The 25,239-nt window shown below is 42.6% G+C and overlaps 1 pseudogene across 1 annotated transcript; it reads right to left on the bottom strand.

Annotated features, from left to right (window-relative positions):
- Window positions 1–23,671: 23,671 nt before the first annotated feature.
- LOC309829871 (uroporphyrinogen-III synthase-like) lies at window positions 23,672–24,553 on the bottom strand (annotated as a pseudogene). Its single transcript has one exon. The product of its transcript is annotated as a uroporphyrinogen-III synthase-like (transcript).
- Window positions 24,554–25,239: the final 686 nt, after the last annotated feature.

Raw genomic sequence — 25,239 nt, 5'->3', positions numbered from 1 at the left:
ACAACATGACGAAGCATTCTGAGGCCTTTCAGTGGAGGAGCAACCCAGGGCCTACAAACTCCAGTATACTCTCGAATCAAGACATATAACAGCATCAGAAAGGATGCCAGGAATAATAAGAACTGTTACACTAAAAGGGATATCTAGTCCATGAAATCTCAAGGAGAACAAAGTATACTATTCCCACGCCTTTCCTCATAATACACCCCTGCACAAAACTAGCACATATTGCTGATAGGAGAACATGAATGGTGCAGACACAGGACAGCTGAGACCACTGACAGAATAATTTAGTGTGCAGGCTGGGATTACTGGTCAGAAAAGGTTACATCTGACATTCTGTCTCCTCTATAGCCACGAAGGCATCTTGCCTCTCCTTGAATATCCTCATTAATAAGGAACTCACAACCACCAAAGGAAACCAATTCCATATTCTTTCAGCATTGTCAGAAAATTCTTATGTTGAAGCAAGATATGCCAAGCTAGTTTGGGGTTCTTCTGTTGACAATATTTACTGAGCCCTTGAGTGGACTCTGAGGGGCCCTTGAGGAGCAATGGCAATGGATGACTCAAGTTAGGGACTGGTGGGACAGGCACAGGAAAAACAAGGAGAAATTTAGTGAAGAAGTTGAGGTGGCTGGCAAGAGTGAATGCAGGAGGATTTTTTTCCAGGAGGGTAGAAGACAAATGTCAGGAAAAGCTAAGAGAGAGCTGACCACAGGTCCTGACCAGCAGCTATGTGGACTGTGGAAGATCAACTGCCACTTGAGTCACCAGGGAACCAGCATTAAAGGTGAGAGCCAGGCTTCAGTCAGGAAAGAGAGGCAGGGTGTGGTTCTGTGATGCAATTAAGGCTCTAAGGAAGTCTGACATAAAAGTGGGGCTCAAGACAGCAGAGGAGGAAATACTGAGGAGAGAGGCCAGCAGTAAAAGGCAGTTCTGGCAGGAACTAAGGTGAGGAAAAGACTAGGCAGGAAGTGGATAAAAGGGGGTGGGAAAGTATGTGCCTAAAAGAGCTTGTACCTTGGGCAGTAACTTGTACTCAGTAGGTACAAGCGTAAACAACCAATCACAATCCAGAGAGACAGCGCTAGATCAGAGATACACATAAGATGCAAAAGGAAACCGGAACTGTGAGAGTAGTATTTGTGTTAATCCTAACAAAAACACCGAAAGTTATTATTTGAACATTTCCCAAGCACTGTTCTAAGCCCTTTAAAAACAATAATACTTTTATTCTTCCGACAACTCCACAATGTAGGTAATATATCATGTTATCATTTTATAGATGAGGAAACTGAGTCAAAGAGTTCCAAGTCACCCAGTTAATTACTAGAGAAGAATTCAAACCCAGCCAGTCCAACTCCAGAGCCCACACTCTAAACCACTAGTGTGTATTCTTCTCACCTTGATTTCTAGGCCCCAACACAACTGCCTGGTCCATAGTAAACACTGAAACACTTGTTGAAGGATTGAAAGATCCAGCTTTAGTGGGGTCTTAGGAAGGAAAATTTATAATGAAGGATATAAGGGTCTGAAAAGAGAACACAGAGATACTGATGGAATTAATTGGCTAATGGCTCTGAATGGAACCTGTGGGTAGATTTGTTTTTCCAGCCTGCCATGGATTTTCAGCTTGTGTCAGCAGGAAGGTGCTCCAATCAGATGCATGAACCAGCACACGGGCTCATGGGTAACTCCAAAGGCACGAGTCAGATGTGCAGTCCTCCTCAAAGTGAAGACGCAGCACAGTTAAAAACGTGCCTTCCGGGCTTCCCTGGTGGCACAGTGGTTGAGAGTCCACCCGCCGATGCAGGGGACACGGGTTCGTGCCCCAGTCCGGGAAGATCCCACATGTCGCGGAGCAGCTGGGCCCGTGAGCCATGGCCGCTGAGCCTGCGCGTCTGGAGCCTGTGCTCTGCAACGGGAGAGGCCACAACAGTGAGAGGCCCGCGTACCGCAAAAAAAAAAAAAGTGCCTTCCTCTGAAATATGATCACTCTGATCACTGTTCTTACACCCAATGTGACCTTATACCCTGGTGTTTATTATACATCATATCCCCCTTCTAGGATGGAAATTTGTTCCATTCATCTTTGGATTCCCAACATCACTTATCAATATTGGTTCATCATCAATATGACACCATTAAGGTAAGGTAGCATGTTTTAGGAAAAGAAATGTTACATGTTAGTCAATTTTCTGCAGAGGAAATAAAGATGACTTTGTTTAAAAGTTGTATTTTTCTACAAGTGGTGTTTAGTAATTAATTTTAACTGAATTTGTCTATAATTTGATAACTTCCCATACATTATACTACACTGCACTTGAAACTATAAGCGTATTCTTCAGCTGGGGTATCTTATAATTTATTTGGCTCTACATACTGACTTTTCACCTCCTAAACATACTCACTAGCATATATTTTAAAAATACAAATAACATATGGTAAAGTCATGGCACTTTTAAAGGCTACTTATTAACATGTGTCCTAACACAAAATTCTGCCAGAGGCCCCAGTGAACAACCCAGCCTTGCAGAGCAGACTAGATACCTGTCTGCAGCAAGGCTTCACTGCAGCTCAGTGCAGTCCCCAGAACGGAAGCAGCTCCCTGGTTTCTGCAGATGCAGCAGTTGGTGAAGTTGACAGTTTAATTCCAGTGAGTGGGTATGTGTATGAGAGGGGCACAGAGGTTGGGTTTGTATTCACTCTGTTCCTGCATAAGTGAGGCAATAATACAAAACAGATTATGGGCTCTAAGAGTACTTACTGGTGCTAATGTCCACCCACTATTAACTGCATTCCAAGGACAGATGACTAATTCTGGACAATGCTCTACAAACAATGCCAAATTTATTCCTGAAAACACACACACACACACACACACACCTAAAGCATGACTAATGCATGATTATTCTAGGTTTAATATTGAATAGTTCAAATAAGATTAAATGTTTGTATGAATTTTGAAAGGTCCATTTCTATACTGAAGGGTTACTGGTAAAGGTTTAACCAAAGTCACTAAAGTGGATATAGAGTACTCCATTATAAACATCAATAACAGGCAGTTAGGAGCCATAGAAAGCTTTGACCATGGGAAGGAGATGAACAATACCCAGATTTAAGAAAATTAATTGGGGGAGGGGGGCGATGTAACGTGGATAGCTGGTGGGAGAAGTGCCCTGAAATAAGACAAAGGCCACCATCATGAAATGAAGAAGAATCAATAACTGGGTGGCTAACTCGGTAGCAAGTAGATAAGAGGGAAGAGCAGATTTAAAATAAACTTTGAAGTCTAACAAAAGCAAGGTTAATAATTCCTCCAAGAAAGTCAGGAGGATGGGCTAGATTGCAGCAGAAAAAGGAGCTACAATTTGGTACCCTTAGGACATTTACATTTATTCAGCAGTAAAGAGAAAGAGAAAGAAGCCCAGAGGGTGGATGACACCACCAAGTAAGAGGTGGCAGGAAATAATGGGAATGCCGGAGGAGAGAAAGGAGAAAAATGACCTAGTCAAAGGAATAAACTTGGAGATCCAGTTGAAGTATGAAAATCAGGACCAAGAAAAGAGCTTTAAAAAGAAGCAAATAGTTTAAAAAAAAAAAAAAAAAAAAAAGAAGCAAATACCGGGAATTCCCTGGCGGTCCAGTAGTTAGGACTCTGCCCTTTCACTGTCAACATCGCGGGTTCGACCCCTGGTTGGGGAACTAAGATCCCACAAGTCACGTGGCATGGCCAAAAAAAGAAAAAAGAAGGAAATACCACCCAGAAATTATGAATAAGGACCGCAGAATTCCCTGGCGGTCCAGTGGTTAGGACTCGGCGCTTTCACTGGTCAGGGAAGCCTCGCCGCACGGCCAAAAACAAAAAAAACAATAAGGACTACAAACAGGCTACTGGATGATACGTAGGAATTCACTGCTGACTTAGAACACTGATCAAGTTTAGAACAGAAGCCAGCCTAGACCAAGAAAAGGAAGTAGGGAGAAGGATGGGATGAGGGGATGAAGAAGCGGAGGCAGCAATGGAAGTATATGTAGCAGTTTAAGGAAGAAAGCTCCAGAGAATATCAAAGTTTAAAGTCTTGCAAGACCTCCTTTGGAGAGAAGTGGAGGTGTAGGACAAGGAGCCTGTGAAATTAGGAGTGGATTCATCTTCCAGATTCGGAAAGAAAGAGAGGGCAGCAATAAAGGACACTAAGAAACCAAGACTGAAATGAAAGGTCACTTGTGTTCACGTCAGATACTCCAGTCGTATATAAATTGTCTATCAGCATAAATTAAAGTCTACTTCAACTTAACGGGTTAAGTCGAGAAAAAAGAACCAAGCAAAATAGTATACCAAATGTAAAAAATACAATTAGAAACCAACCGGAAATGGGCAAAAAGTTTGCCAAAAATACAGAGGGCCAATATGATGTGTTAGTTGAGGGACAATCTATATCATTCTTTGCCTTGCACCTAAAAAATATTGGTTGTCTGGGCTCAGGACCAAAGGTGGGGTTTACCCTAGCTTGGAAATGCACAGTAGTTGATGAAGTTGGTTGCACATCAGAATCATCTGGGGCTCTTGTCAAAAATACAGCTAACCCTACCCCCTGGAGATTCTGACTCATTCTATCTAAGGTACTGCTGGTTTTTAATTAGCACTCCAAGTAATTTTGATGCAGTTGGTAGGATGGCATTTGGAAACCAAGCTGATTATCAGAATTATCTGATATACTTTTAAAAAATACAGATTCATGAGCTTGTGTCTAAACCTACTGAATCTCACACACAATACTCACATCCATAAAATTAAATGCATTATGTTTAAATCCTTTTTCAATCAACTTTCCAGCAAATGCATGTAGAAAAGAATTTTCAGGCAAACCTTGGAGATATTGCGGTTCAGTTCCAGGTCACTGCACTAAAGTGAATATTGTAATAAAGCAAGTCACAATTTTTTGGTTTTCCAGTACATAAAAACTATGCCTACAGTACACTACAGTCTATTAAGTGTGCAACAGTATTACATTTCCAAACACTGTACATATCTTACTTTAAAAATACGTTATTGGACTTCCCTGGTGGTGCAGTGGTTAAGAATCCGCCTGCCAATGCAGGGGACACGGGTTCGAGCCCTGGTCCAGGAAGATCCCACATGCTGCGGAGCAACTAAGCCCATGCGCCACAACTACTGAGACTGCACTCTAGAGCTCGTGAGCCACAACTGCTGAAGCCCCCTCGCCCGAGCCCACGTGCCCCAACTATTGAGCCCACGCACCACAACTACTGAAGTCCGTGTGCTCTAGGGCCCACGTGATGCAACTACTGACCCGCATGCTGCAACTACTGAAGCCCATGCACCTAGAGCCTGCGCTCCACAAGGAGAAGCCACCACAATGAGAAGCCTGCGCACCGCGGCAAAGAGCAGCCCCCGCTCACTGCAACTAGAGAAAGCCAACAAGGAGCAACAAAGACCCAACGCAGCCAAAAAATAAATAAAAAATTTAAAAATACTTTATTTCTAAAAAATGCTAACCATCATCTGAGCCTTCAGCAAGTCGTAATCATTTTGCAAGGTGGAGGGTCTTGCCTCGATGCTGATGGCTTCTGACTAATCAGGGTGAGGCTGGAGTGCCTGTGACAATTTCTTAAAGATAAGACAATGAAGTTTGCTGACTTCAATTGACTCTTCCTTTCATAAACGATTTCTCCGTAGCATGCAATGCTGTTTGATAGCATTTTACCCACAGTGGAACTTCTTTCAAAATTGGAGTCAATCTCAAACCCTACCACTGCTTTATCAACTCAGTCTATGTACTGATCATATTCTAACTCTTTGTTGTCATTTCAACAACCTTCACAGCATCTTCACTGGGAGTAGAGTCCATCTCAAGAAACCAGTTTCTTTAGTCATCCATAAGAAGTGATTCTTCATCCATTCAAGTTTTACTATGAGACTGCAGCAACTCAGTCACATCTCCAGGCTCAATTTCCACTCTAATTCTCTTGTTACTTCCACTGAAGACTTGAACCCCTCAAAGTCATCCATGAGCGCTGGAATCAAGTTCTCCCAAATTGCTGTGAATGTTGGTATTCTGACCTCTTCTCATGAATCACAAATGTTCTTAATGGCATCTAAAATGGTGAATCCTTTTCAGAAGATTTTCAATTGACTTTACCCAGATCCATCAGAGGAATCACTATCTATGATAGCCTTATAAAATGCATTTCTTAAATAATAAGACTTGAAAGTTGACATGACTCCTTGGGGAATTCCCTGGTGGTCCAGTGGTTAGGACTCTGCACTTTCACTGATGAGGGTGCAGGTTCAATCCCTGGTCGGGGAACTAAGGTCCCACAAGCCACACTGCACAGCCAATTAATTAAATTAAATTAATTAATTTAAAAAGAAGAAGAAATGACTCCTTGATCCATGGGCTGCAGAATGGATGTTGTGGCAGCAGGCATGAAAACATGAATCTGGTTGTACATCTCCATCAGAGCTCTTGCGTGACCAGGTGCATTGTCAATGAGCAGTGATATTTTGAAAGGAATATTTTTTTTGGAGCAGTAGGGCTTAAAATATTCAGTAAACCATGTTGTAAACAAACGTACTGTCACCAGGCTCTGTTGTTCCATTTATAGAGCACAGACAGAGTAGATTTAGCATAATTCTAAAGGGCCTTAGGATTTACAGAATGGTAAATGAGCACTGGCTTCAACTTCAAATCACCAGCTGAATTAATCCCTAACAAGAGGGTTACCCTGACTACACCAAGATTGAATCCACGTGCCCTTTAAGTACAGAGCTAATGGCCTTGGGCCAACCCCTAATTCCTACCCCAATAAGTCCAGGTCCTCTTCTCTGTCACCAGTTAGATCCATGACCCTGAGTTTTTCTCAGTAGAGGAAAGGAATGCAAGCAAATAGGTGATTGTGGATTAAAAGTCTCTCAATGTTCCTAGGTTCACAAGTTTACATGGCTATTCATTGAAAGACAACTGACTACTCTTTAAACTGCTCTTGGCCTTCCAAGAAATAAGAAAACTTCCTGGTTCCTGATTCTCTGAAGGACTTTCCTATTTCAAAGTCCATCTTAAGCAGCTTCTAAGAATCGCTGATGAAATTAACATCACCATTTTATTATAAATCTTTAGATAAATTGTGTTTAGATCACTGTTTCAAATATAATATGCATTCATTAATGTTACAAACAATATTAGCCCTAACGTATATGAAACACATATATGTTATATGGAGGCTTTGCCTCCAAAGCCCTGGGAAACCTTAAGAACTAGTATTATAAGCATGTGAGTACTGAAGCCAGAGAGACCTGGTTCAAATCCTATCTCCGAAGCTTAGGCTGGTTGTAGAGCACTGCAACTTGGTTTTTCTTTTTCTCTAAAATGATAATACCATCTATCTTGCAGCGTTGTCATAAGAATAAGTAATATACATATAGTCCTGGTTCAGAATCAGCATTCAATAAACAGTAATTACTCTTATTGGTATAACCCAAATCTTCATCCCTCCTCCTCCAACAAAGGTAAAATTAGTTCTCAAAAAGTGCTCAGGAGGCTTCCCTGGTGGCGCAGTGGTTGGGGGTCCGCCTGCCGATGCAGGGGACACAGGTTCGTGCCCCGAACCAGGAAGATCCCACATGCCACGGAGTGGCTGGGCCCGTGAGCCATGGCCGTTGGGCCTGCGTGTCCAGAGCCTGTGCTGGGGGGAGGCCACAACAGTGAGAGGCCTGCGTACCACCAAAAAAAAAAAAAAAAAGTGCTCAGGATATTGGAGTATGTGTTGAAAATCGAGTATTCTAACCATGGTGAGAATTGGAAAAAGGAATTCTACTTATAGAAAGTCTGCACAAATAGTGTAAAAAGTCCTTCACCACGAAGCACCCAGATGCTGAATAAATTACAACAGATATACTTTTAAATGTACTGCTGAAATCATAAGAAAATAAAGGAGATTCCCAAGGACAAGAGAAAAAAAGAAAAAGAACAATAAACCTAAACTCTAGTGGGGGAACCTAGAGCCCAGGAACTGCAGCTCTTGCAGTGGAAGGGGAGACATGGGCCTTGAGCTTGTGAAATGGGAAAGGACTGAACCTGGGACCCATACTGAAGAGGCTACACCTTGGATAAAAGGATGGTGTAGGAAAAATCTGCCTTCCATCCAAGCCAACTGATAAGAAAGTCTGCAGACCTACACTAATCCAAAGTGGAAAAATTAATGACAACAATGCTGATCTCCCCTTAGCAAACCTGAACTAAATTTACACCTTCTTCAAGTCAAAGAAATGCTTGGCTAATCAAAGTGGTCATGGGTTGGAAGTAGAAACAAACATATTTTATAAAGAAAGGCATCTTCAATAAAGATCCTTCAGGATTCCCATAAAACGAAGGAATAACTGAGGAAATAAGATATCTTCAGTGATATTCAATAGACAAACTCTCCCCCAGCCAAGGGTTTCAGATATTCAGACTACAGAAAAGAAAAAAGGGAAAGGCACAGAAAAAAGCTGGACCCCCCCCAAAAAAAAAAAAACCACACACACATACACAAAGTAACAAAATTTTCATCCTGTGTGTGTATAAAATATCCCTTTAAATGTATGTTCTTACCATAAAGGAATTATATGCTTTATGTGATGTGTGGTAAGAGCACTGCCTTTAATGCCAGGCACACTTGAATTTGAATCTAGCTAAACAAGTACCAGTTTACGATTCCAAGCAAGTTAGTAAAACTTTCTGTGCCTCAATTTCTTTATCTGGAAAATGGGCATAATACTACCTACCTATTAAAATTGCTGTGAAATAAATTCATACACAAACATATTCAGGTGTGTATGTATCACAAAGCACAGTTCTTAGATATAGAAAATGCACTCAATAAACAGTAGCTATTATGAACACCATAGGGGAAGGATTTTCATTCATCCAACAAGTATTTACAGTGTCTCTTATGTGCCAGTCCTAGTGCCAGACATTTTGGGAAACAGAAACGGATAATGACTCCTTGTTATGATTCTAACCTGCATACTTGTTTTGTGCCAGCCATTTATCTATATAATCTTACTTTATTCTCCCCACAATCTTATAAAGTACTGTTATCTCCATTGTCCAGATGAAGAAATTGAGAAATTAAGAGACTTGATTCAATTCATAAAAATGGTAGTATAAGGACTTGAACTTGGGCACTATATGACCCCAAAGCCTATGTCTTAATTTAATTACCTCACCTAGACGAGGACATTGCCATTCAGATATATATGGAGGATGTGGCTGGTAGACTTTTTTCTTTGTCTTTCCCTTTCTTTTCTTTTTTTTTTTTTTTTTGAGAAAAAGCAAAGAACTCTAAAAATAATGGATTTCACAGTCATGGAATATAACACAACACCACTAAACTGAATTCTTAGTTTTTGTTCCTTCTTCAAGAGGGAAGGTAACACTTCGATTATGAGTAACATCCACTATACATGTAATGGGTCTAAATGTTGTAGTTTCCATATATAAATACTTTTCTAGGTACTACAGAGTAAATTGGCACTTCTTGGGAATTTAAACCTGGTTTACTTTTTGATGAGGGGAGGATCCTACTTATATAATGATAAACAGTTGGATGAAACTTAATAGGCAGGCAGATTAGATTCAAAGAAGGAAGCAATTTCTAAAATGTTTTTACCTCACCAAATTGAATGGGGTGTGGTCACTCAATAGTGTCAGACTACTTTTCAAAACATTAGGTCACTCTCCAACAGATACTATAGATTACATCATGGTAAAGAGGAATAATCATACCTAGGAAGATTGAGTAATTAATTTTCAACCCTGAAAATAATGGCAACAAGAACTTTGAGTTCTTTTAAACAATACTGAGACACCCTAACAGATTAGAAAAGTAATTGCTAGGTCCTCCATCTTGTCAAAAAAAAAAAAAAAAAGAAAGTGTTCTGGATTTTCTCTGCAGAAAAAAGAGAATAGAAAAGAAAAAAGGACTCTTCCATAAGCACAGCTGCCTTGTAGAAATGATTTATACTGCTCGCTCCTACTTCTAGGAGGCAATTCATCTTTTGCTCACCTACTCAAAGAGTTTGAAACTAAGCACGAGATTTTCAGTAAAATAATGACGTAAAGAAATTGGATCCCTTTACCCTCCAACTGAAAACTGCTGATGATTAAGAAATCGAGTAGGGCTTCCCTGGTGGCGCAGTGGTTGAGAGTCCGCCTGCCGATGCAGGGGACATTGGTTCGTGCCCCGGTCCGGGAAGGTCCCACATGCCGCGGAGCGGCTGGGCCCGTGGGCCATGGCCGCTGAGCCTGCGCATCCGGAGCCTGTGCTCCGCAACGGGAGAGGCCACTACAGTGAGAGGACCGCGTACCACAAAAAAATAAAAAAGAAAGAAATCGAGTAGCTCAAACAATCAAAAAATTCATAAATAAGTAACTTCAAAACAAAGTAACGAATTTTCACTTAAAAGGAAGAAAACACCCCTCTACTCATTTTAGAGTGAATCTGGGAAGAGATTTTAGAGATTATTTCACCAGAGTCTTCATTTCGAAGATGAGGAAATTGAGACCTAAAGCATTGTGATTCGATTACTTGTTTATATATTTTCTCACATCACTATTTCTGCCCTTACCTAATGTGGCTATAAATTTGTAATTCATCACCCACCATGCTTTTCTGTCCTATGAGTAAATACTACAGCTTCAGGACGGAACAGAAAAAATTTTAAAGCTCCAAGACTTCACAGTTAAACCATCATAACAGCTTTGCTTAATAAGAATAAAATGAGTGTAAGTGAATAAAAGCATTTGTATTTCTGCTACTCAAATAAGGTTTCTACCTCATAACTGGTCTATACACAAGCCACCTCTGCTTATGGCACAATAGGAGCTCAAAAGCCGTGGGTGGAGGTTAAAGAAAAGTTTTGCAATTCAAGAAAAAAAATCCCTAATGTGTTCTACGTAGCTTCAAGCCCGCCTAGGGAGAACAGAATGCCTTTAAAGAGCGAAGAAGTTGTGGGCTGCAACAGATCATTTTGAGGATTTCTTCCAAGACTAAGAGTCGATGGAGAATTCAGAATTCAAAATACCGCATTACTGATATCTTAATTTATCAATACAAAACCACAATAAAAACTGAATTTCTTGAGAGTAGGAACACGTTTCCTTCTGAGAGACCTACAGCTTTTCATACTCAAGCGTCTTTTTCAAAAGGAAAAACCGGAGCACTCAGGATTACTGGTCCGAGGTCACTCAACAGGTAGGCGGCCGGACCACGACGAACATCGGCCTCCCGCATTTATTGTACTAGTCCTTCACAAGGTCTGCCGAAAGCAACTTAGCGAAAAACCTTAAACTTCAGTATCTAGAAAACAGGCTATTAATTCCTAATCAAACTTAAAAAAAAGAGTTATCCTTTACTTCCGGAATTCCCTGGTAAGTGACCTCCAGGACTGATAGTTCAGCCTCAGGCGCGCTCCCGCCAAGGACCTTTGGGGGAAGGGACAAAATAGGTAAAGTGGGTGGGCGGCCCGGCGCAGCCCTCTTGGGAAGGTTTCCGAACTGGTTCACACCGCTGCGGTGGACGGGGCGCACCTGCAGGGCGCTCGGCTGTCCATCAACTGCGACAACACCCCCGCCCACCCCTTACCTCCCGAGGCGCTTACCTGGGGCGTCTGCGGGGGCCTGGCCCCTGAACGTGGCCGTCTCGGCCCATTCCAGGTGCGACGAGGGCCGACTCCACGGCCGGGGGGTCCCAGGAGGCAGGTAGGAGGGGTTGGACTTCCGCCGGATCGCCACCCGTCTGAAGTTGTAGTCGCCCTCGCCGCTCATTTTGCTGCGTTCGCTCGCGGCTCGGCACCCTCGCCCGCCCTCGTCCGGCCGCAAGCGCGCGCTCGGCGGGTTCCTGAGGGGCGACCGGACCCCCGGGGGCGTCGTTTGCATGCCCAGGCTCGGCGCGACTCGACAGAGACAACTTCGGGGCTGCTCAGCGCCGGCGCCCTTCTGCTCCGGCGTCTCCTCTGCAAGTGCTTCCTCGTCCCTTCCTCCCGGGACTCCCAGGGCCGCGCCGTGAGTTTGGCTCCGACTCCCTGTGCGGCAGCCGCCACGCCCGGTCTCTGCGGCTTGCGCTCTCACCTGACGCCGCCACTGCAGCGGCTGACTTGGGCTGCCACCACCCCCTCCTCTCTGGACCAATCGCCAGCCAGCGCCCGAGAGCGCCGAGAGTTCGGCCTGTGGTCGCCGCTGCCGCTACAGCAGCCGCCGCCTCCTGGTCCCGCCGGGGCAGCAGCCTAGCACGCTCGCGCGGTGCCGCCGGGAGCGTGCGCGCGGGGCCGCCGGGAGCGTTCCGGGCAGCTCCTCCTTCCCCTCTCCCCTCCCCCTCTCCTCTCCTGCCTCTTCTCTCTCTCCTCCCCCGCCTCTTCCCTCTCTCCTCCTCCATCCCCAGCGAGCCCCGGCTCGCCCTCGGGTCTCGACCGGAGCCACGAGGGCGAGGGCGCTCACCTGCGGACGCATACCTGGGGTGCTCCGAAGGTCAGCCGCGCTCACCTGTGGGCCACGCCCTGGACTCGGGGAGAAAGAAGAGATTATTACAGCTACTCCGGACTCTGTACAGGGCCTGCCATTCTCGCAGAGCCACACGGCAAGGGTCACACGTATGTCTCAAGCTGCTTCTGAGCCCTTGATAATGATCTTACCAGTGAAGTATTTCAGATAAAGAAACCGCGGTGCGGAACCTACACAGAGTCACACAGTACTGCAGAGCTAGAATGCTTACCCGAGACTCTGCCCCAAAGTCTGTCCTTATCTCACTGAACTAAAAAATCTTGTCAGGAGCTTCGAGCCAGAGAAAGATGAAGAGGTGCGTGGAAGTAAAAGAGAAGGTGGAGCTGACCGTCCACAGGTTTCCTGAAGAGCATCACCACTAACAGTTTAGGGACTTCATTAGTAATGCACTTTAGAGTCCTTTAATTTGTCAAGTCATTTTTTTTTAACTTCAGCTAAATACTAAGTTGAAAAAATTTTAAACTGGTTTGCTCACCTGCTTTTTAAAACTCATTACTCTAATAAGAGGCTGTGTTCCAAAACCACAGAGGTAGGAGGGGAAAGAGCAGCGTTCCGAGTATACCAGCTGAAGCAGAAAGAATTCCCCAGCCGTCGCTCCCACCTTAGAAGCCACCCCACATTTTTTCAGATGGACTTTCATCCAGGTAACTTCTTATCCAGCTCCCTGAAGTGTATCCCATAACCCAGTCCTCAAGAAACCTTTCAGAAGGCAGTTCAACTGTCTCAGTCTCCTTGGCTGTTACTCCAATAAATGTACGCCTTAGGAGAAGGAACTACCCCCATAATTTCTAATGCATCCATTCAGACCTTGTTAAAAGGAGCTTTTAAAAAAAATAAATAAAAATAAAAATAAAAAAAAAAAAAAAAAAAAAAAAAGGAGCTTTTGCTCCCTTTGAATTTCTTATCCCTGTATCACTATATTGTACCTAATTATTGTTTCTCTGTAATTGTGGTGTTATCTACTATGCTATATAGTATCAGAAATAATTTAAACAAGTGGTTTCAAATATAAATTAATAATGAAAGGGGTTTTACCTCCATATGCTAAGATAACTATAATTTAAGTGCAGGTTTTTGACGTAATTTATTTGGTTCAATAAAAAGGTGGTGTTGCAATCAAAAACACCATACTAGCAACCTAGCTCAGACCTATCTATTTTTTAATTAATTAATTAATTTTTTACATCTTTATTGGAGTAGAATTGCTTTACAATGGTGTGTGTGTTTCTGCTTTATAACAAAGTGAATCAGTTATACATATACATATGTTCCCATATCTCTTCCCGTTTGCGTCTCCCTCCCTCCCACCCTCCCTATCCCACCCCTCCAGGTGGTCACAAAGCAACGAGCTGATCTCCCTGTGCTATGCGGCTATCTATTTTACGTTTGGTAGTGTATATATGCCCATGCCACTCTCTCTCTTTATCACAACTTACCCTTCCCCCTCCCCATATCCTCAAGTCCGTTCTCTAGTAGGTCTGTGTCTTTATTCCTGTCTTACCCCTAGGTTCTTCATGACATTTTGGTTTTTTTCTTAAATTCCATATATATGTATTAGCATACGGTATTTGTCTTTCTCTTTCTGACTTACTTCACTCTGTATGACAGACTCTAGGTCCATCCATTTCATTACAAATAGCTCAATTTCATTACTTTTTATGGCTGAGTAATATTCCATTTGTATATATGTGCCACATCTTCTTTATTCATTCATCCGATTATGGAAACTTAGGTTGTTTCCATCTCCTGGCTATTGTAAATAGAGCTGCAATGAACATTTTGGTACATGATTCTTTTTGAATTATGGTTTTCTCAGGGTATATGCCCAGTAGTGAGATTGCTGGGTCATATGGTAGTTCTATTTGTAGTTTTTAAGGAACCTCCATACTGTTCTCCATAGTGGCTGTACCAATTCACATTCCCACCAGCAGTGCAAGAGTGTTCCCTTTTCTCCACATCCTCTCCAGCATTTATTGTTTGTAGATTTTTTGATGATGGCCTTTCTGACTGGTGTGAGATGATATCTCATTGTAGTTTGATTTGCATTTCTCTAATAATTAATGATGTTGAGCATTCTTTCATCTGTTTGTTGGCAGTCTGTATATCTTCTTTGGAGAAATGTCTATTTAGGTCTTCTACCCATTTTTGGATTGGGTTGTTTGTTTTTTTGTTATTGAGCTGCATGAGCTGCTTGTAAATTTTGAAGATTAATCCTTTGTCAGTTGCTTCATTTGCAAATATTTTCTCCCATTCTGAGGGTTGTCTTTTGGTCTTCCTTATGGTTTCCTTTGCTGTGTAAAAGCTTTGCAGTTTCATTAGGTCCCATTTGTTTATTTTTGTTTTTATTTCCATTTCTCTAGGAGGTGGGTCAAAAAGGCTCTTGCTGTGATTTATGTCATAGAGTGTTCTCCCTATGTGTTCCTCTAAGAGTTTGATAGTTTCTGGCCTTACCTTTAGGTCTTTAATCCATTTTGATCTTCTTTTTGTGTATAGTGTTAGGGAGTGACCTAATCTCATACTTTTACATGTACCTGTCCAGTTTTCCCAGCACCACTTTTTTTTCTTTTTTTTTTTTTGGCGGTACACAGACCTCTCACTGTTGTGGCCTTTCCCGTTGCAGAGCACAGGCTCCGGACACGCAGGCTCAGCGGCCATGGCTCACAACCCCAGCCGCTCCGCAGCATGTGGGATCTTCTCGGACCAGGGCACGAACCCGTGTCCCCTGCATCGGCAGGCGGACTCTCAACCGCTGCGCCACCAGGGAAGCCCCCCAGCACCACTTATTGAAGAGGCTGTCCTTTCTCCACTGTACATTTTTGCCTCCTTTATCAAAGATAAGGTGACCATATGTGTGTGGGTTTATCTCTGGGCTTTCTATCCTGTTCCATTAATCTATATTTCTGTTTTTGTGCCAGTACCATACTGTCTTCATTACTGTAGCTTTGTAGTATAGTCAGAAGTCAGGGAGCCTGATTCCTCCAGCTCCGTTTTTCGTTCTCAAGATTGCTTTGGCTATTCGGGGTCTTTTGTGTTTCCATACAAATTGGGAAATTTTTTGTTCTAGTTCTGTGAAAAATGCCAGTGGTAGTTTGTTAGGGATTGCATTCAATCTGTAGATTGCTGTGGGTAGTAGAGTCATTTTCACAATGTTGATTCTTCCAATACAAAAACATGGTATATCTCTCCATCTATTTGTATCATCTTTAATTTCTTTCATCAGTGTCTTATAATTTTCTGCATACAGGTCTTTTGTCTCCTTAAGTAGGTTTATTCCTAGATATTTTGTTGTTTTTGTTGCAGTGGTTAATGGGAGTGTTTTCTTGATTTCATTTTCAGATTTTTCATCATTAGTATATAGGAATGCCAGAGATTTCTGTGCATTAATTTTGTATCCTGCTACTTTACCGAATTCATTGATTAGCTCTAGTAGTTTTCTGGTAGCATCTTTAGGATTCTCTATATATAGTATCATGTCATCTGCAAACAGTGACAGCTTTACTTCTTCTTTTCCGATATGGATTCCTTTTATTTCTTTTTCTTCTCTGATTGCTGTGACTAAAACTTCCAAAACTCTGTTGAATAGGAGTGGTGAGAGTGGGCACCCTTGTCTTGTTCCTGATCTTAGTGGAAATGCTTTCAGTTTTTCACCATTGAGGACAATGTTGGCTGTGGGTCTGTCATATATGGCCTTTATTCTGTTGAGGAAATTTCCCTGTATGCCTACTTTCTGGAGGTTTTTTATCATAAATGGTGTTGAATTTTGTCAAAAGCTTTCTCTGCATCTATTGAGATGACCATATGGTTTTTCTCCTTCAATTTGTTAATATGGTGTATCACATTGATTTATTTGTGTATATTGAAGAATCCTTTCATTCCTGGAATAAACCCCACTTGATCATGGTGTGTGATCCTCTTAATGTGCTGTTGGATTCTGTTTGCTAGTATTTTGTTGAGGATTTTTGCATCTATGTTCATCAGTGATATTGGCCTGTAGTTTTCTCTCTTTGTGACATCTTTGTCTGGTTTTGGTATCAGGGAGATGGTGGCCTCGTAGAATGAGTTTGGGAGTGTTCCTCCCTCTGCTATATTTTGGGAGAGTTTAAGAAGGATAGGTGTTAGCTCTTCTCTAATATTTGATAGAATTCGCCTCTAAAGCCATCTGGTCCTGGGGTTTTGTTTGTTGGAAGATTTTTAATCACAGTTTCAACTTCAGTGCTTGTGATTGGTCTGTTCATATTTTCTGTTTCTTCCTGATTCAGGCTTGGCAGGTTGTACATTTCTAAGAATTTGTCCATTTCTTCCAGGTTGTCCATTTTATTGGCATAGAGTTGCTTGTAGTAATCTATCATGATCTTTTGTATTTCTGCAGTGTCAGTTGTTACTTCTCCTTTTTCATTTCTAATTCTATTGATTTGAGTCTTCTCCCTTTTTTTCTTGATGAGTCTGGCTAATGGTTTATCAATTTTGTTTATCTTCTCAAAGAACCAGCTTTTAGTTTTGTTGATCTTTGCTATCGTTTCCTTCATTTCTTTTTCATTTATTTCTGATCTGATCTTTATGATTTCTTTCCTTCTGCTAACTTTGGGGTTTTTTTGTTCTTCTTTCTCTAATTGCTTTAGGTGCAAGCTTGGGTTATTTATTCGAGATGTTTCCTGTTTCTTAAGATAGGATTGTATTGCTATAAACTTACCTCTTAGAACTGCTTTTGCTGCATCCCATAGGTTTTGCGTCATTGTGTCTCCATTGTCATTTGTTTCTAGGTATTTTTTGATTTCCTCTTTGATTTCTTCAGTGATCACTTCATTATTAAGTAATGTATTGTTTAGCCTCCATGTGTTTGTATTTTTTACAGATCTTTTTCTGTAATTGATATCTAGTCTCATAGTGTTGTGGTCCAAAAAGATACTTGGTACAATTTCAATTTTCTTAAATTTACCAAGGCTTGATTTGTGACCCAAGATATGATCTATCCTGGAGAATGTTCCATGAGCACTTGAGAAAAATGTGTATTCTGTTGTTTTTGGATGGAATGTCCTATAAATATCAATTAAGTCCATCTTGTTTAATGTATCATTTAAAGCTTGTGTTTCCTTATTTATTTTCATATTGGATGATCTGTCCATGGGTGAAAGTGGGGTGTTAAAGTCCCCTGCTATGAATGTGTTACTGTCGATTTCCCCTGTTAGTATTTGCCTTATGTATTGAGGTGCTCCTATGTTGGGTGCATGAATATTTACAATTGTTATATCTTCTTCTTGGGTCAATCCCTTGACCATTATGTAGTGTCCTTCTTTGTCTCTTCTAATAGTCTTTATTTTAAAGTCTACTTTGTCTGATATGAGAATTACTACTCCAGGTTTCTTTTGATTTCCATTTGCATGAAATATCTTTTTCCATCCCCCCACTTTCAGTCTGTATGTGTCTCTAGGTCTGAAGTGGGTCTCTTGTAGACAGCATATATATGGTTCTTGTTCTTGTATCCATTCAGCCAATCTGTGTCTTTTGGTGGGAGCATTTAATCCATTTACATTTAAGGTAATTATCGATATGTATGTTCCTATTCCCATTTTCTTAATTGTGTTTTGGGTTTGTTATTGTAGGTCTTTTCCTTCTCTTGTGTTTCTTGCCTAGAGAAGGTCCTTTAGCATTTGTTGTAAAGCTGGTTTGGTGGTGCTGAACTCTCTCAGCTTTTGCTTGTCTGTAAAGGTTTTAATTTCTTCATGAAATGTGAATGAGATCCTGCTGGGTTGAGTAATCTTGGTTGTAGGTTTTTCTCCTTCATAACTTTAAATATGTCCTGCCAGTCCCTTCTGGCTTGCAGAGTTTGTGCTGAAAGATCAGCTGTTAACCTTATGGGGATTCCCTTGTGTGTTATTTGTTGTTTTTCCCTTGCTGCCTTTAATTTGTTTTCTTTGTATTTAATTTTTGACAGTTTGATTAATATGTGTCTTGGTGTGTTTTTCCTTGGATTTATCCTGTATGGGACTCTCTGTGCTTCCTGGACTTGATTAACTATTTCCTTTCCCATATTAGGGAAGTTTTCAACTATAATCTCTCTTTTTTCTTTTTTTTTTTTTTTTTTTTTTGCGGTACACGGGCCTCTCACTGCTGTGGCCTCTCCCGTTGCAGAGCACAGGCTCCAGACGCACAGGCTCAGCGGCCATGGCTCATGGGCCCAGCTGCTCTGCAGCATGTGGTGTCTTCTCGGACCAGGGCATGAACCCGTGTCCCCTACATCAGCAGGCAGAAACTATAATCTCTTCAGATATTTTCTTAGTCCCTTTCTTTTTCTCTTCTTCTTCTGGAACCCCTATAATTCGAATGTTTTTAATGTTGTGTGTTTAATGGTGTGTTTTAATGTTGTGTGTTTTTAATGGTGTGTTTAATGTTGTCCCAGAGGTCTCTGAGACTGTCCTCAGTTCTTTTCATTCTTTCTTCTTAATTCTGCTCTGCAGTAGTTATTTCCACTATTTTACCTTCCAGGTCACTTATCCGTTCTTCTGTTTCAGTTATTCCGCTATTGATCCCATCTAGAGTATTTTTAATTTCATTTATTGTGTTGTTCATCATTGCTTGTTTCATCTTTAGTTCTTCTAGTTCCTTGTTAAATGTTTCTTGCATTTTCTCTATTCTATTTCCAAGATTTTAGATCATCTTTACTATCATTATTCTGAATTCTTTTTCAGGTAGACTGCCTATTTCCTCTTCATTTGTTAGGTCTGGTGGGTTTTTATCTTGCTCCTTCATCTGCTGTGTGTTTTTCTGTCTTCTCATTTTGGTTATCTTACTGTGTTTGGGGTCTCCTTTTTGCAGGCTGCAGGTTCGTAGTTCCCATTGTTTTTGGTGTCTTTCGCCAGTGGCTATGTTTGGTTCAGTGGGTTGTGTAGGCTTCCTGGTGGAGGGGACTAGTGCCTGTGTTCTGGTGGATGAGGCTGGATCTTGTCTTTCTGGTGGGCAGGTCCACATCTGGTGGTGTGTTTTGGAGTGTCTGTGGACTTATTATGATTTTAGGCAGCCTCTCTGCTAATGGGAGGGGTTGTGTTCCTGCCTTGCTAGTTGTTTGGCATAGGGTGTCCAGCACTGTAGCTTGCTGGTCATTGAGTGAAGCTGGCTGTTGGTGTTGTGATGGAGATCTCTGAGAGATTTTCGCCCTTTGATTTTACATGGAGCTGGGAGGTCTCTTGTAGACCAGTGTCCTGAAGTTGGCTCTCCCACCTCAGAGGCACAGCACTGACTCCTGGCTGCAGCACCAAGAGCCTTTCATCCACACGGCTCAGAATAAAAGGGAGGAAAAGTAGAAAGAAAGAAAGAAAGAGGATAAAAGAAAATAAAGTAAGGTAAAAAAAATAAATTTATTAAAGTAAAATAATAATTATTAAGAAAAAAAATTTTTTTAAACTAAAACAAACAAACAAAAAATGGACGGATAGAACCCTAGGACAAATGGTGAAAGCAAAGCTATACAGACAAAATCTCACACAGATGCATACATATACACACTCACAAAAAGAGGAAAAGGGGAAAAAATAATCTTGCTCTCAAAGTCCACCTCCTCAATTTGGGATGATTCGTTGTCTCTTCAGGTATTCCACAGATGCAGGGTACATCAAGTTGATTGTGGAGATTTAATCCGCTGCTCCTGAGGCTGCTGGGAGAGATTTCCCTTTCTCTTCTTTGCTCGCACAGCTCCCGGGGTTCAGCTTTGGATTTGGCCCCGCCTCTGCATGTAGGTCGCCGGAGGGCGTCTGTTCGTCACTCAGACAGGACGGGGTTAAAGGAGCTGCTGATTCGGGGGCTCTGGCGCACTCAGGCCGGCGGGGGGGGAGGGGTACAGAGTGCGGGGCGAGCCTGCAGAGGCAGAGTCCAGCATCACGTTGCACCAGCCTGAGGCGCACCATGCGTTCTCCTGGGGAAGTTGTCCCTGGATCCCAGGACTCTGGCAGTGGCGGGCTGCACAGGCTCCCCGGAAAGGAGGTGTGGAGAGTGCCCTGTGCTCGCACACAGGCTTCTTGGTGGTGGCAGCAGCAGCCTTAGCATCTCATGCCTGTCTCTGGGGTCCGCGCTGTTAGCTGCGGCTCATGCCCGTCTCTGGAGCTCCTTTAAGCAGCGCTCTTAATACCCTCTCCTTGCGCACCAGGAAACAAAGAGGGAAGAAAAAGTCTCGTGCCTCTTCAGCAGCTCCAGACTTTTCTCCGGACTCCCTCCCAGCTAGCCGTGGCGCACTAACCCCTTCAGGCTGTGTTCACGCCACCAACCCCAGTCCTCTCCCTGCGCTCTGACCGAAGCCCAAGCCTCAGCTCGCAGCCCCGCCCGCCCCGGTGGGTGAGCAGACAAGCCTCTCGGACTGGTGAGTGCCGGTTGGCCCTGACACCCTGTGCGGGAATCTCTCCGCTTTGCCCTCTGCACCCCTGTTGCTGTGCTCTCCTCTGCGGCTTCGAAGCTCCCCCCCTCTGCCACCCGCAGTCTCCGCCAGCAAAGGGGCTTCCTAGTGTGTGGAAACCTTTCCTCCTTCACAGCTCCCTCCCACTGGTGCAGGTCCCGTCCCTATTCTTTTGTCTCTGTTTATTCTTTTTTCTTTTGCCCTACCCAGGTACGTGGGGTGTTTCTTGCCTTTTGGGAGGTCTGAGGTCTTTCGCCAGCGTTCAGTAGGTGTTCTGTAGGAGTTGTTCCACGTGTAGATGTATTTTTGATGTATCTGTGGGGAGGAAGGTGATCTCCGCGTCTTACTCTTCCGCCATCTTCCCCCTCTCCCCTGAGAGCTATCTATTTTTAAGTAAGAAGATGATGGCAATCTTCTCTTTTAGAGAACTGGTTACTCAATGAATCTTAAAGGTACTCCCCTACTGCCCCCTCTCCCACTACCTCAGTAGATACTTAATCTTTCTGTAGAGAACTGCAGTAAACATACTTGTATGGGGCAAAAAGGTATCTTACCCCAAGTATTTGCAGCAGCAGTTTAATGCTTCCTCATTTGGATATTTTGACTTGTTTACAGTATATGTATTTCTATTTCTTTCATGGCTCAAGTTGTTCACATTACCTAATATAATGTTAGTTCACATCAGTGGATGTCTGTATTTTCAGACATCATCTGACATTTCCTCTCTCAATGTTATGATGCTTAATATTTTCTGATAGAAACCATTTCTCAGGGACTTTGCATTTGATGACTATGTTTTTGCAACACTAAATGAATGGATCAACAGAACTTTATTTGATCTCAGTTTACCATAGGTTAGAGCAGAACAAGTTTTTTGTGTATCATCTTATACATATAGTCCTTATATAATATTTTATTTGCTTATATAGCTAATAGAAAGTTTGGTAGTAACTCACTTAACACATATTGAATGAGAACTGTGCTGAGTCCTGAAATACAGAGATGCATGCAATACACAGGTGCTTATACTCCATGTCTCTGTGACTGAAACAATGCTGAATGCTGACTAAATCAGGTATCATTTTCCTTGGGCACACAAGGAGACATTTAAACCTTCTCTTGCAGTTAGGTGAAGCCATGTAACTGGATTCTTCAAAATTTTGTGGGCAGAAGTAATAATGTGTCACCTCCAGGCCTGGCTATAAAACTCTGCTCCTCTTCTCCAACTACCAGTTAGAATGCAGAGGGGCCAGTGGAAGGACCTGAGCCCTAGACCATGTGGAGCCACTGTATGGAGAGGAGCTGACAGTCCAGAATCACCCCTTTCCTATGAATTAACATACAAGATCAGACTAGCAAAATGCATAGCAAGGCTATGAACTAATTCATATTCCTTAAATTTTGTTTTTATATTTTCCAGTGTAGAAAAAATTATATACATTGATATGTCTTTTTATTCTAATTAAAATGTTTTAAACAAACATTCAATTTAATTTTAACAACATAACCAGTCTCAGATTGATCTAGTCCCTAATAAATAAGATAAAACCAAAAAAGAACACTCAGGTGAAAAATTATGAATCAATAAACTGCTTCAACTGCTGACAGAACATCACTTCCAAAACTAGAGTTTAAGAGAAATCAAGGGGCTTCCCTGGTGGTGCAGTGGTTAAGAATCCGCCTGCCAATGCAGGGGACACGGGTTCAAACCCTGGTCCAGGAAGATCCCACATGCTGTGGAGCAACTAAGCCCATGCGCCACAACTACTGAGCCTGCGCGCTAGAGCCTGCGAGCCACAACTACTGAGCCCGCATGCCACAACTACTGAAGCCCGAGTGCCTAGAGCTCGTGCACCACAACAAGAGAAACCACTGCATTGAGAAGCCCATGCACCGCAATGAACAGTAGCCCTCACTCACCACAACTAGAGAAAGCCCACGCGCAACATCACAGACCCAATGCGGCCAAAAATAAATAAATAAATTTTATATATATATAAAAGAGAAATCAACACTTTGCAGCAGATTCACTCATTTTAATCTCACTAGAGAAAGAAAAAATTTCTCATGCTTTAAAATAGTGTTATTTCCTCAGTAAATGAATTATAAATTTATTAATTATTTTGATGCTGTCACTGGCTAGGAATTTATATATCATTAAAGTAGTAAAGGCCACTAAAAGGCATGAATTACACTGACTTTATGTAGTAGTATTAGGGGCTGACAAACTTTTGACTTAAAGTAGAACACACAACATGAGTGTTAAGAGTTTTAAGTTTTATTCAGGGTCTTGCTGAGGACTATAGCCAGGAGCAGCCTCTCAGCAGCGCTGAAGAAACTGGTCTGAAGAGGTAGAGAGGAGTCAGCCAGAATTTTTTGCATAGGAAATACGTGTAGTCATGCATACATCCTGGCAAAAGATTACTACTACAGTAGTTACAGTGAACAGATATATATTTTTTTTTATGTATAGCTGATTCACTCTATTATACAGCAGAAACCAACACAACAATGTAAAGCAATTATACTCCAATAAAGATGTTTTTTAAAAAAAAGCAAAAAAAGAAAGAAAGAAACTCCCTGAGATTGGGAACCAGCAAACAGCAGACATAATTTCAGGAGAAACAGTTTGGTCACAAGATAACTTTTCCCCGTGAGCCTTTTATTCCCTCTGAAATCGTCTGGTCACAGGAGAGAGGGCGTCTGGAGAGCTCCGCTCTCGGACTCACCACCACGGGTCTGGCTGGGCCAATGGAGCCTTCCTGCAGGACTGGACCCAGGCTGCAGACAGTGTCCCAGAGCAGTGCCCCGGACAGCCCAGTGCTGATGCCCGTGCTCCGTCCCTGGGCACCGACCGGAGTGAGCGTGCCAACCGGGGTGGAGGGAGGGGCCGTAAGTGTCTATACAACTGAGACAGTCCTGACCCCCCGGGGTGCTGTGAGCCGCACCTTAATCTGGTCAATGTTGTCACCAGATAACTCTTGAATATGCTTGAGACTGTGTGTCACGCCAGAGGGTCTGAAAAACGTGATGCTGGCTGGAATGCCCTGCTGGGAATAGTAGCTGTTGATGTTCCCCTGGATTCCTGGGTGTGGGATCATCTGGTAGACGGTTAAGCTCTCCCCGGGAATCCCTTTGTCCTTGAGCATTTTCGGCAGGATTTGTCTTTTGAGGGTTCCACAGAGAAACAGAAGAGGCAGTGCTGACGACTCCCTAGAACAAATGCACTCTGCAAGCTTTTCTGCATTTCCACAGTTTTCTCCTTCTGTATGCAGGCCAATTTTATTCACTAGAGAAGCAGTAGCATTTCCCACCACATACACTGACTTAGCATTCCATTTTTCTTTCAGAGACTTTCTCCAGACTTCGGTTTTATTGTCTTTCTCCAAACACAGTTACACTGCTTCCACTGCTCTGGGGCTGGTAAAAATGAGGCCCCCGTAACCTTCAGGGTGAGACAGCTTCTCCGAAAAACCGGGAAGAGACAAAAACTCAAATGATAAAAAGGGATCAAAGTGGCTTCAAGTCCATATAATCCTAATTCCCTGATGTAGGGATCCTGGCCACAGTCGTCCTCCTTAGGGTCTTCCAGTAAAAGAACCTTCATTATTGCCTGGCAGTCTTTACAGGGTGCTTGTCTGGCTGGTGAGGCACTCAGCAGGCACCCAGTCGGGGGCGAAATCTCAAGGTTCCTACCAGCAGGCAGCGAGGCTGCGGGAGCAACCAGCAGGGAGGGCAGCCCCCTCACCGCGTGGCCAGCACTGCCATGGCGACGGCCCTCCCTGGGCCCCAAGCACCAGCACTTGCGCCGGGGGTCGCAGAGCCCCAGCCACACTCAGCTGGAGCTCACGCATGCGCACCAACACCCCGAACAGATAAGGTTACTACTACAGTAGTCACAGTAAACAGATATCTTAAGTTAATGATTTTAGGGCTTTTCTATGTATGGGAAGACGCAAGAATCTGGGGTAATTTAAATTCTTCCTGAGATATACATCTAACTATCTAAGGGCCTGTTTAGCCAAAGAACAGAGTGCCTTATCCTGTTTCTTCATCCTGAATACATCTCAAGGTGTACTGTCAGTGGGCAACTGCAGTGGGTTGTGACTTAACCCTTGTATAACTGGTTGGTGAATGATGCTTTTTGTATTTTGTTTTTGTTGTTCACAATACAGAAGATAACCTCCCAAAGACCTAATTGAAGAAGATGATACATTTATTTTAACAGAAACTTAGTAAATAGTATGATATTTTGAGTTGGTACAAGTTGAGATTCCAATTGTTTTATGTATA

Source organism: Grampus griseus (genome assembly GCF_964374135.1).
Source record: "Grampus griseus genome assembly, chromosome: 11".
Taxonomy (NCBI): Eukaryota; Metazoa; Chordata; class Mammalia; order Artiodactyla; family Delphinidae; genus Grampus; species Grampus griseus.
This window is presented reverse-complemented; position numbering and strand designations above follow the sequence as displayed.